The sequence below is a fragment of the Periplaneta americana genome, chromosome 3 (genome assembly GCF_040183065.1).
Source record: "Periplaneta americana isolate PAMFEO1 chromosome 3, P.americana_PAMFEO1_priV1, whole genome shotgun sequence".
Taxonomy (NCBI): domain Eukaryota; kingdom Metazoa; phylum Arthropoda; class Insecta; order Blattodea; family Blattidae; genus Periplaneta; species Periplaneta americana.
The window spans coordinates 152,143,484-152,157,719 of NC_091119.1; positions in this window are offsets into that span (position 1 = coordinate 152,143,484).

The window sequence follows — 14,236 nt, forward strand, 5'->3', positions numbered from 1 at the left end:
TATTCACATTTCAAATGATTTTAGTAGTTTCTCTCAACTTCGTCCAGGTTTCTGCCTCATACGTGCCACACTCCACACTTCACTAGTCTCTTCCTTAGTTCTTGTTCCAGAGTTGCGCAGAAGATGCTTCTTTTCCTATTAAAATTTTCCTTTGTCATTGCTATTCTCCTTTTGGCTTCCTGACCTTACTACTAATGATACGTCCCAATTGGTATTAAAAGTTGCCTCATTTCGAATTCGCACGTTTACCTTCTTTAGTTTTTTGCGATAACCATTTTTTTCGTATTGTTTGCATTAATCTTCATCCCATACTGCTCATAGCTGTTATTTAGCTGTAGTAGCATATCCCTTGTTAAAAAAATATTAATTGAGTACTAACATTACTAAAGAAAAATGTGAGAACTGTACATTTAACATTAATAGTCCATTTTTATAGACACTTAAAAATTGAAGGACGAGCTAGTTAATGGTTTTGCTTAAATAAAACCAAGGCATTATCCTTTGCTACATTAATAATTGTTACATATTTTAAATAATTAATTTATTAATCAATAAAATGGGCTTTTCTCCATTTGTTTTTAATATGCCAGTAAACGTCTATGATGTTATTGAAACTTTCATTTGAAATGTTTATAACTTTGCAGTTTAGTATGTGCTGAGAGTTCATACTTGACTCTTCTCTGCACAGAACACATTTTGGCGATGGATAAATTCCAATTCTGAAGAGATGCGCTGCCAAACAGTCATGTTTAGTTACTAGTCTGAAGATAGTCACTACTGTTCTAGGAGAATTTGAATCAAATTTATATTTTTAAATTTCGCACAAAGATTTATTGCCACTAACTTTTTGATTATTATTATTATTAAAATACTGTCCATTTACAAGTTTTATTCATTTATAATTTTGCTGAATAATATGAATTCTCAGAATGAAATATTTATTGGATTGTGGTTCCTTTCTTTACCAAAAAGTTTGCATTTTTATTTTCTTCATATTCACAATAAAAAGGCATCCATTGCAGTGCAATTATTTTTGTCTGCTTTGTAGAAACTTGATTTTGGTATAGATTTCTCTGGCTCTGTTTTCTCCTAATGTTTATGAAGCAATAACCTGCACTGCAAATTTTAAATAAAAGAATATGGTTACTTGCGTAAAGAATTTATTACGTAAATTAATTGTTATAGACCGATATTAATAGTTTCTAATTCACCATCCTAGTGTAAGGTAAAGGCAAAAAATCACAATAAATACAGTACATACTCCAGCAGCAGCATTTTGTTGTAGAAATCCATCTGTATAAATCTGTAACCACTCTGATTTTGGGTATAATGTACCTATATTTTATACGATAGTAATTTCATAATTTTTGTATTTGTAGCCATTTTCTTCATATTTAAAAAAAATTGAAGATTGTATTGTAGGTCTATAGGCCTATCTTTGTTTTGAAGTGGGGATCGTGATGTTAAAATTTTTCTGAAATTTGTGGAGTAGTATATTCCTTTCGTAAAATTCTTACTTTTTGAATAAATCCAGAGTGTGTCATTGAATTTCTGTTGTAACTTGTCTAGTACCTAATTATCACGTGGCCTATCGAGTAATTTCTGAAATAATGAAGGAGACATTTTTAAAATTTCTTTTAAAATGGGATCATCTTCTGTAATATTTTTCTATTAATTAAAATTACATTTTTGGTTAATCAATTGTTTCCACTTATGTCTTATTAAGGACAAGTGCATATAAAATTACGAATCGTATAAGTAGGACAAGAAATTAAAACTAGGCTGGATTTGCAGTGAAAGACCTGCCCTTGGGCAGAAAACTATTATACTGGTATGATCTAGTCATGTCACTCCTGCTACACCTCGAAGAAGTCGCAATTCTGCTGTTTGAAATATATTTCTACCTTTCTTCGTTGCAGCCCATGTTGCACTTTCATATCAGCCTGCTGGTATCGCCATGACTCTACAACATTAATCTGTGTGTCCTTCCCAATTTTATTGCGTAGTGTATGGTACCGCATATGTTGAGTGTAGCAATTTTGTGTTGGATTTCTATTTCTCCATTATAGGATATAGCCTAACATCTCAGGAAGTTAAAATGATTTACTTGTACGATTACCTCTCCTGTACTATCTATAGGACCTTTACACTGAACCAATTACAGGCAATCACGCCGCATGGATGTTGCTCACTTTGAGTAGAGTGGCAGCACAGTCGCATACGGCTTGCGGCACCAACCTCCCGCCACCCGCACAGTCTAGTATATACAGTCACGAAGCTCAATACGTAGTAAATATGCATCCATAGATAGTTGCTAACCACTAGGATCGCTACTATCGCCTCATTCCAGACAATGCGAAATAGTACCGGCACAGTCTGTTGTTCCTAGTACCCTCAACAACTCAAGCTCCATGACTGTATATACTAGACTGTGGCCACCGGTTATTCCAAATCGCAAGCTGATTCATCGTTGTTGGGTTCAGTTGTCCAGTCGCATGCGACACGTTGAGTTGGGATACAAATCAAACAAAAGGAATTAGGCTTTTACATAGAGTCCTCCGTGTCTTGGGCCTTGATATTTCCAACGTTTCGGAACTACATACGTGTAGATAAGTCCAAAGGGATCGCCTATTCTGATAGACTCGTTACGTCAGGCAAATCCGGATGACTGAGCCTTAGGGTACGTACACGTTGGAGCGACGATAAACGATAAAAGAAGCAGCGATGCTATATCACAGAGAATTGAAGCATGCATTGTCATTGAGGTGTGCATATTGGAATAACGATGAAAGCGAAGATACATGATAAAAGCGACGAAAAAGAAATATTCCATTTTCTTCGCTTTTGTCGCTCATATGACCTCTGATAAAGATAATATTACTCTGTATAATGACCTGTGTTTATCAATATATCCGAATATTAATCGATTTATTATTATTTCGGCATATTAAATTAATTATCATAAATATTGGCAAATTGATCAGTTGTGTATTTATTCGTGATACGTTATGTGATCACAAGAACCAATCATATCACAATGAATTTATACTAGCTTTGGGATAAGAAACGGGTTCAATTTTGTACGTATTTAAGTTATATTAATCTTGAACCTAGCAGCTGATATTTTCTATATATCTTCTTTCATTAAGTGCATGTAGGCCTATAGAATATCTTCTACTGATAAATCAAAATGTTCGCTTTCCGCTTTCTCGTTGCTCCGATATGAACACTTGATTCTTTGATAATACCAAAGCGTCGCTAGGTCATTTCTTTTATCGTTTATCGTTGCTCCAACGTGTACGTACCCTAACAGAGTAGGCGAGCCCTCTGGTCTTACCTATTTGCCCTGATGATGGCATCTGTATGTAATTCCGAAACGTTGGAAATGCCAAGTTCCAGGACATGGGGGAATATCCAAAAGCCTAATAAAATTCTGGTCCAGTCACCGTGAAAGCTTAGAAATTCACAAAATAAAATAAACTTTATAATAAATTGAAGAATAGCGCGAAGAACACATTTCGTAGGATTTGCAGGATCCCAATTACAAATAGTGTGTCTACAGAAACATTCCGTGATTACGAACTGCTACAATTTTGTAACTATGCGTATTACGAAATTCATACCGGTGCCATTAGAAAGAACGGCTCGTAGAATTTCAAGGGATGTGTAATTGTAATTGTTGGCGGAAAACAATAGAATGATGACAAGAAAAAAACAACGTTGTTCCTGCTCTTTCGCTTGCCATTGTTACAGTGTTGAATAAAAGCAAATTTTGTTAAATAGTGTGAATGTTTACATTTCAACTCAGTGTGAATTCTGTAGCATTTAGAGAGTTATGGCAAACCCACAGGAACGTAGTTGGTATGTACTGGAATACCATAGCACACGGAGTGTAGTGAGAGTTCAGCGTGCCTTCAGACGGGAGTTTCAACATACGGCACCTACTGACAGGGCGATTCTGAGGTGGTACAATACACTCCAAATATAGTCATAAAATTCCTGTAACTGAAGTTTTTCATAATATACTGTAATAACAAGATTGCTTTAATCGATGACACTTTTAATCTTTTACGCACACCAGATCACTGAGTGTCCTTAAGAGAAAATATGCACTCTTGCACTCTAAATGAGCATTATGTCAATAAAACTACAGTAGTTATGAAAATTGCTCGGGATATTTGCATTATTGAAAAGTCAGAAACTTTCAGCTTGCTTATTTTTTGTAACTTTTAACTTCCTCCCCATCTATACCCATTTTCGTGCGACTTAGTTAATGAAGTCACGGTTTTTTAGTCATCCAGAATATGCGTTTGTCTTAACTATTTACAGTGAACTCTAAAATCGGGATTTTAAAAATCATTTTTATAGATTTCTGGAGGGACACTTTTATTTGCATACAAAATCGGAACAATCACGATTTTTCGGGACGTATGACAACCCTGTTCTTGCATGATTTTCTAAAAAGGACGCTTCGATCTGATAATTTTAAAGGTTTCATTGGAAGTCATCTGACCAAAGAAATAAAAATTTTCGTGACAAAGAAAGACCAGAGTGTAAATTTTCTCAAAATATTCCCATTCCTCTGTCAATCTTAACCTACCTTTCCTCTGATACTGCGACAAAATCACCTTATTGACTTGACACCTTGCCATATATAATTTCACAGGAATGGCACCTTTATGGTGTGTGGGGTTACCTACCTTCACACATTTTCAGACGGACATGACGATAGCACCGCCATGGAAACAGCTTCATGGCCCCCTATAAAGAAAACAAGTTCCCGGCCCCCTAGACCGCTGGACGTTTCAACACTTGTAAACTCAATTAATAAAACTGCGGGCACATAAAATCGTGTTGAGTCTGCGACAGGCTCTCCGAGCAACAACGACACACAGCAACAAGCTCATTAAATGACATATTTCAAAACAATAGCAAAACAAGACGGTACACACCCGGGGAGAGAAGTTCCCTTAGCTTGGCGCTAAGAATTCTTGTTGCAGGACATGTTTATATTAGAACATAATTATTGTTCTTGATATATCGTTTGAAGCATGCACCTAAGCGCGTACATATGAAGAAATGCATCACATCTTGAAGATACTATGTGCATCCCAGCTCTGTCTCTCTAACAGGCGAGGTACGGAAAGAAAAGGACAGAACTAACTCGTCAACAGTCTCTTTTTGATAAAATATAATATAATACAGCTAGAGATAGTAGGTTTTAGCAACTTAAAATTGAAAAGTAAATGTATTTTGTAGGATTTTTAATTATAGATTTTAGTATTTTATACTGTTCTTGGATGCACTATTTTTATGGACATTTTAGTGGTAGAAATTCAGTCATGAATTTGTTAAAAGGTATATTTTCTACATTTTCTAATGAAAATTCTTGAAAATAATAAATAAGTGAAAGAACAATATAACATCACAATCACCCGCTATCACAACTTGTTTGAGTGAATATTGGACCTAAAGAGATTGCAAAAGCAGCCAATATTCTACCACAAGCACAGACAGATTTCAGTAGTTGAAAACTCGAGATAGCGGTGCAGACAACAACAAAAAGGGTATCAGTTAGGTCACATTCCTGTGCTATTCGTACTGTAAAAGCTAGCATGGAGAGATTACCAAACGTTTTAAAGAAATATAAGAACGTGTATGTCATGGGGCCTTTAGATAGATTCTCTATCTTTTCTTTTTTTTTTTTTCTGTTTTTACGAAAACAAAAATTGTCTCGTAAAATGTAGGCCTAATTTCGCTCTTATTTCGCAGAAACACATTCATTTCGCAATGAGTAAATTAGTAAATGAGTAAATAAATACATGAATAAATAAATAAATAAATAAATAAATTTATAATGTTATATTTATATTCTTGTTACTCTTGATAGGAAGAAGGAGTGAATAAAAGCAAGATCGTCTTCAATACTCAGACCATAATACAGAAACAAAGATGGCCGCCTCATCGGTCCAACCATTCCCATATTGCCCTGTTACAAAAGTTTTCGCCATATCCTTGTGTCAAAAGGGTTATATTTTTCTTATATATTAAGTTGAATGATGAAATTGTGTGTTAAATAAACGTCCAGCGTTAATTTATGAACAATGTTAGGTTAAATTTTAACAAAATAAGTACGGGTATAAATATATTACTGTAAGGTTATGAACTTAATAGTGCAAACACAGCCTGAAAATAGTTTTCCGCTGCCGCTGCCGCCGCCGCAGCCACCACCACCACCACCACCACCACCAGCACCACCACCGCCACCACCACCACCACCACCACCACCATCACCACTACTAATAAATAAGCTTACATTTTATTTTTTATTAGATGGTTGTTGACATAACCTAGAGTCCTTGGCCTAATTCCTCCTGAATTTGAATTCTTTATGTTTTGTTACTTTTAGACTAACTTTTCATCACCTCTTTTCACTTTTTCCGAAAATTGGTTTGAAATGTTTCGTTTTTTTTTTTACTTTTTCCCTGTTCAACACTAATGAAAAATAGTGATTTTAAATCCCAAAGATAATTATGAAATTTCTTTTAAGCTGTCATCTTTCATACTCACGAAAAGGCCAGTCTTCGATATCGCCCCACCACACACGGGACTGATGTCTGATTTTAATTTCCTTATGGGGGGAAAACTGTAAGCTGTGGTATGTGACAAGGTTAGTGGTTAGTTGAGGGGATTATTTAAGTGATATGAGGCCGAGAAAAATAACATAGTACCTTTCACAACAGTCATAAATGAAGCCACACTTCTTCCTGAACCTCACTTAGAAACTGATCAAAAGTGCGAATAATGTCCCTTTCACGTCATTTCCTGAAAATTTTTTCTTCTCTCTCTCCCCATCTATTCCTCTCTGGATTCTTTCTGGGAGCTAGAAGACTGACAGGATGGTATGAAGGTTGGTTAGGCATCATTGGTAAGATTCGAAATTTCCCGGGGAACACGAAAGACATCATCATTTACGATAGGAAAAATATCTTTCCTAATATCTAATTTAGGTTCAAAATGTTTTATGTATAAACGCCCATTCACAATGCAAATTAAACATAACCGTAACATAAACACATTGACTGAAAAAAAATCTTTGTACTGTAAAACAAAGAAAGTTTTTTGCGACAGTTAGTAACTGTGATTAATTAAAATGTGTCTCAATGAAACTTACAGTAGAGTCCGTATAAGCCAGCTTCTGTCTGATGCTTTTCCAATTCACTGCACTATCACCTTTACTTTTTAACTACGCTCTAGAATATGCCATTAGGAAAGTTCAGATACCACCAAGTGGGCCGCTAACAGAAGCCTAGAGCGTCAAAAACGCGCCGCTAAATCAGCACTAGAGCGTCAAAAACGCGCCGCTAACCCTACCCTACAACATCACAAACGCACTGCTTACACAACTCTAGAGCGCCAAAAACGCGTCTCTAACCAACCCTAGAGCGTCAAGAACGCGCAGCTAATCCAACACTGGAGCGTCAAAAACGATCCCCGAAATCCAGCATCAGAGCGTCAAAACCGCGTCACTAACCCAACCGTAGAGCGTCAAAAACGTGCCCCTAACCCAACACTCGAGCGTCAAAAACGTGACGCTAACCTAACACTAGAGCGTCAAAAATGCGGCGCTAACCCAAAGCTACAGCGTCAAAACAGCCCCTAAGCAAATCTGGAGCGTCAAATACGCGCCGCTTACACAACTCTAGAGCGTCAAAACGAGACGCTAATCCAACCATAGAGCGTCAAGAACACGCCGCTAACCCAACACTAGAGAGTCAAAAACGCGAAGCTAACCCAATCCTAGAGCGTAAAAAACGCGACACTAAGCCAACCATTGAGCGTCAAAAACGCTCCGCTAAGCCATCACTAGAGAATCAAAATCGCGCCGCTAACCTAACCCTAGAGCGTCAAATACGCGCAGCTTACATAACTCTAGAGCGTCACAACGCACCGCTAACAGATGCCTAGAGCGTCAAAAACGCGTTGCTAACACAAACTTAGAGCGTCAAAAAACGCGCCGCTAAGAAAAAGTGGAGCGTCAAAAACGCGCCGCTAATCTAACCTCAGAGCGTCAAGAACGCGTCGCTAACCCAACCCTAGAGCGTCAAAAACGAGCCGTTTAGACAATCCTAGAGCGTCTAAAACGCACCGCTAAGCTAACCCTAGAGCGTCAAGAATGCGTCACTAAGCGAACACTAGAGAGTCAAAGCGAGTCGGTTACACAACCCTGGAGCGTCAAAAACGCGCCGCTAGCTGATGTCTAGAACGTCAAAAACGCGCCGCTAAGCCAATACTGGAGCGTCAAAAACGTGTCGCTAATCCAACCCTAGAGCGTCAAAAACTCGCTGCTAACCCATCTCTAGAGCGTCTAAAACGCGACGCTATACCAACCCTAGAGCGTCAAAAACTCGTCGCTTACACAAATCTAGAGCGTCAAAAACGAGCCGCTAACCCAACCCTAGAGCGTCAAGAACACACCGCTAACCCAACACTAGAGCGTCAAAAACGCGAAGCTAATGCTATCCTAGAGCATAAAAAACGCGACACTGAGCCACCCGTAGAGCGTCAAAACGCGGCGCTAAGCCATCACTAGAGCATCAATAACGCGCCGCTAACTTAACTCTAGAGCGTCAAATATGCGCCGCTTACACAACTCTAGAGCGTCAAAATTGCACCGCTAACAGATGCCTAGAGCGTCAAAAACGCGCAGCTAGTCTAACCTCAGAGCGTCAAGAACGCGCCGCTAACCCAATCCTAGAACGTGAAAAGCGCGCCGCTTAGACAACACTAGAGCGTCAAACACGCGCCGCTAAGCTAACCCTAGTGCGTCAAAAACGCGCCACTAACTTAACACTAGTGAGTCAAAGCGCGTCGCTTACACAACTCTAGAGCGTCAAAAACGCTCCGCTAACAGTTGCCTAGAACGTCAAAATGCGCCGCTTACACAACTCTATAGCGTCAAAAACACGACACTGATCCAAACGTAGTGCGTCAAAAACGCGCCCCAAAACCAACACTATAGCGTCAAAACCGCGTCACTAACCCAACTCTAGAGCGCTAAAAACGTGCCGCTAACCCAAACCTAGAGCGTCAAAACCGCGCCCCTAAGCAAACCTGGAGCGTGTACACTTACCTGAATAGTGTTGAATAGTGAATTGGAATCACAAGGCATCACAACTGAATAATGTATTGATATTAATATTAATACCTGTAGGCCTATTACTAATTAATTTTAATTACATTCAAGTTTTAAAAGTTTAGTTACTTCCATTTCATCAGTTTCCTTCCATTGCAAACAAAAATTATTGCTGCGAACATAATAGTTAGAAAATAACTGACAGTAGTCGTATTTGTTAGTACTCGAAATTCGAAACAAAGTTGGTAAAAGAAAATTCAACCCGACATCTAGAAAATCACTATAATACATTAGCTTAAGTAGTAATAGGGAGAAAATGGTTAGGTTTCACCCTTATGGTATTAAGTAAGCTGATCCGGACACTATTCTAGTGGAGTCAGCAACAAGAAGCACTGTATGTTGGGGAGTTTAGGTGGCTTAATAAACTTTTCATGATGGCGAAGTGTAAAGTTTGGTATGATATGAAGAGATAACGTATTATTAGCATGTTTGCGGCAGTAACGTAGTTAGGAAGCATTTCCTGCCCTGTAGCTGGCTGTTGCACAACACTGGTCTGCTGTCTTGTAATTCAAGCCGATTAAACCGTGTTAGCACGTACAACTGCCGCAGTAGGGGGTGTGTTGCTCAGGCTGCCTAATTCGTACTTATTTACATGCCTAATCGCAAATTGATTCACATATATAATGTTGCCGTTATTTATGGTTTGATTAGTATGAAGGAAGAAGAGAATTATTGAAGAACTGATCTCCAGTGTTCGTAACTGATTCTATGCATTACATTTAATAACAGATATTTCATATACTTACGTTATGATTAACATAATTTGCAAGAATGAGAGTGAAAGCTGATGATCAAGTAATTAGGACCAGCTACAAGAGCAGTATATAAGCTACACAAATTAAGAAGTAAATATAATTTAAACATATACGTTCAAAAAACTAAAACTATGGCTTTTGCATAAAAAATAGAAAATTGTAATAGGATCCGACAAAAATCAAACGAGTTAATAGTTTTAGCTATCGAGTGACCACAAAATAAGGGGCAAATATTTAATGAATTTGAAGACTTATGGTGGCAGCAAGACAGAGCTCCGCCGCGTTACACACTGATGGCATGGGAATGGCTGGCTGAGTGGTTTCCGGGAAGAGAATGTGGATAGGACGTTGGGGTCCTATTGAATGGGCAGCAAAATCCCCTGACCTAACACCGCCTGACATTTTTTCTTTGGATATGCTTAAATACTCAAGTATATAAGCATACAATTCAACGAGATTCATTTGGACCAAGTTAATAATGAGGGGTTCAATTCAATTCCCGTGAATTTCTGCAGGAAGAAATGCGGAAACGTCAAATTAAGAGTTCAAGCTTGCATCGATTTTAGTGGCACCCAAGTTGATCACCATACAGAAAATCGATAAACAGAATGTTTTCAATTATGTTTTCAAATATTTCACGAGTTTCAAAATGTTTATAAAAATAACACAATTTTGTTGTTAAAGTTGTTATTCCTTATCTTCCTTAACAAACATTTGACCCCTTATTTCGTGGTCACATTGAAATAAAACTGAATAGATTCCAATGGAATATATGGAACCATAAATTCGAAAAAATAGACAAAACTAGAAAGAAACTAAATTAAAGTTCTGCAAGAAAATTCTACGGTCTCTGTACATACTGTAAGCCTACAAATGGAGCAGAAACTTGGACCTTAACAAAGACTAATAAACATAAGGTTGAGGCTGAAAAAATGTGTTTTCTAATATTGGTGGCCAGAGTCTCCCAGAAGAGCAAAGAAAAAGTCAAGTAAGTTATTCATAATTCCTGTGGGGAGCGGGACGAGCCGACTTGCCCATGTCGTGATGTTGTTTTTGATGGTGGTGGTTATGATGATGATGATGATGATGATGATGATGCAATAATTGCTTGTAATTGTAACTAATTAGTAGTAGACCTAGTAATGTAGCCTATAATTTTTGTCATGAAACACATACTCCACGTAGTTCTATGAAACTAGTTAATGACGGTCTTGTTTCCCAGGTAGGCCCACTCGTCTAAATCTTATACAATAAAAATCGATTTAACTATTACCTACGTATACAGAGTGTATCATGATATGTGGGATCCAAGTCATCAGAGTATAGGAGACTCCAAAACAAAGACAAAACTACACTATCTACCAAAAAGTAATTGGGCACCCAGGATTTTAAGTGCTAGGTGCCATGTTTCGGCGGCTACTATGCAGTGGTATGCAGACAATAATGTTCACCGGTTGGACTGGCCTGCACGGAGTCCTGATCTCAATCCCATTGAGCACCCTTGGGCGAATTGGACCGGCAATTGAGGTCTCGGGAAATACGGCCAACTTCCATTGTCCAACTGAGTGCCATGTTGCAAGAGGAATGGCGACGCATTCCAGTGAATATCCTACAAAAACTAGTGGAGAGCATTCCTGACAAGGTGGCTGCTGTTATAGCAACAATAGGTGGTACTACGAGGTTATAAAGCGGCAAAAACAGTGCACAATTACTTTTTGGTAGATAGTGTAGCCTATATGAACATGTGTCTCATTGTATCGCATACCAGGTGTCTGTCGGATTCGTAGGCAGCCATCTTGTATATGCTGACGAATTATGTCAATGTAGGAATGGGTTCCGAATAAGTTCTTTCAATGGCCCCACAGATAAAAATCAATTTGGATTTAAGTCTGGGGAACGAGCATGCCATTTATTAGGAAATTTTATATTCGACGAGTTCATACATCAAATTCACATCATTTTTTCTGGTTTAAATAATCGACTCTGTCACGTGTGGTGCACAACACTGTACCAACTGCTCTTGTTGAGCGTACAATCTGGAATGGCCTACTGTGCCTAGTCAACAGCTCAAGTGATATGAAGTATGGTGTGGCTGGATGTACACAGGCGGCACTGGAACTCCAAACAGTGTCCCTTGTTTACCTCCGCCTTAAGGCAAACCTCGCATATTTGAATTTTAACAAAAATACAGGGTCATCAATGATGTCAGATTTCAGCGTTATCAAAAAAATAAAAGTGAATTTGATGTCGGTTTCTCGAAGTCTTGAGTTTCATTTAGCACCGGTATTTCATATATATATATATATATATATATATATATATATATATATATTTCATGCTGTATGTTAGCAGTTTAATTTATAATCTAGGAGTAACGAAAGCGTCATTTCTGAAACTTAAGGAAATCGTTTATACAAGAGAAAATTCTGAAACTAAACAACAGAATAGCGTATAAGAAACAATTCGGAACTATAAGTGACTAGCTTGCCAAGGCAGCAGCCTTAAACTATCCAAAAATGTAGTGAAAATATTATGTAAATTCTGTGAGGTACCATTTAGGCAAAATTAATTAATATTACAGTGCCTACAGCCGAAATTTCATCTTGTCTTATGAAGCAGATGATTAACAGTGTGCACCAGGAATGTATTAGTATCAGTATCTTTAAAAAAAATTAGAAATCATTTTGTAGAACAAGAAGCTGAAAATACTCGCTTTGTTTGGCTGATTGAAACAGTCTCAAAGAAATGTCTACATCACTACACTGAAGGTCCATCTAAAGGTTCAATTTTCCATGAATTTACGCATGCAATCTGGGAGAATATTGAAAAAGTCACGTTGAAACCGAACGTTCAATTAAGATGTATTCAGATTTTCTGTCTACACGCCGCGCGTGTTGAACGTCATCTCCACTATGTATAGGTATATTAATTAATAAATATTAAATATCAAACCAATACTTAGGCCTACTTGATTCGTAAAATTGTGGTTGAACACTCTGTATTTGCGATAATCTTCAATAAAGCTGATCATAGGCCTACTTGCCGCAATTTTCAGCTTAGAAGGTCCACCATCACCAAACAAAAGAGTTTTCAGTTTATTCAAGGTCACCTAAAACAATCAGATGCTCGCTGCATGCACAAAATACCCATCGGCGATCGGTATCTTTCAATTCCCGCATGCGCTATCATTTTAGTGCAAAAAAAGCATGCTCAATTGAATGCGTTTCGTGCACTATTTCATGCATTGCTTGAATGCGTAAAAGTTAAAAGAAAAGTTGAACCGTGTAGATACACCTTAAGTCTTATAATGATCAGTTTCGTCCCTCCTTAATACGTCGAAATTTCACAAAACTTGTGTTATTCTCTGGGAAATAAGAAATCGTTAACATTAGGTAGTCCTAGACGAAATAATTAGGCTATGAATAAAATTGTTTTATTTAATATAAACCTGTACGCCTACATGCAGTTATATCATATAGATCTTAGTTATATTACTTACATTTTAATTTAAAACATGTTATTGTTGTTAATTAAATGTAGAGTCATCATGTTTTCCAATTAAAATAACACGCACACCCCTAGGATTGTCAGCTGCACTACTCATATCTTTATATCCTACATTATTTTTTAATGAAATAATGCTTTTTGAAACAAAAATTGTGCGGATGTTACTTTAAGAACTGTTTACTATTATCCATATAAATGATTTTTATTACAAACTGAAAGTAAAATGAAGAAATAGTAACATCAACATCTCTCTACGCTGGTGTTCTTATGAATCAGCTGTCAAATGATCTCAGCAGTATGACGACTGCGCGCATTCAATAGAAACATATTTACAGAGTGTAACCATAGACTTACTAAATAACCGCTAGACCGCTCACTGGAGCTAGTGTTATGCTCCCAAATTGAACAGTCGACGAGCAGCCATTTGTTTGGTAGAGCTGAATAAGTATGGTTCTTTCGTGTGCTGCTTTTTATTGCAGCAATGCACACGGATGTAACGATAAAGAAGGAAGGAATGTTATATTTCACTGGTTAGTTAATCCTTAATTTCTACGACGATTTTTTCTCCATATTATGTTACAGAAGACAAACTATTGTACTTGCCATGTGACTCTTTATGCTTCAAGTTTCCTCTGAGTAAAGATTCCCTTAACCGAAAGTGTATAGGTGCAATCCGCAGAGAGAATTTCTACCCTACATTGAATCATTCAGTGTGTTCAACTCATTTCGAAAATAGTAATTACCTTTCAAACTACCTTATTATACACTGTTATTGTCC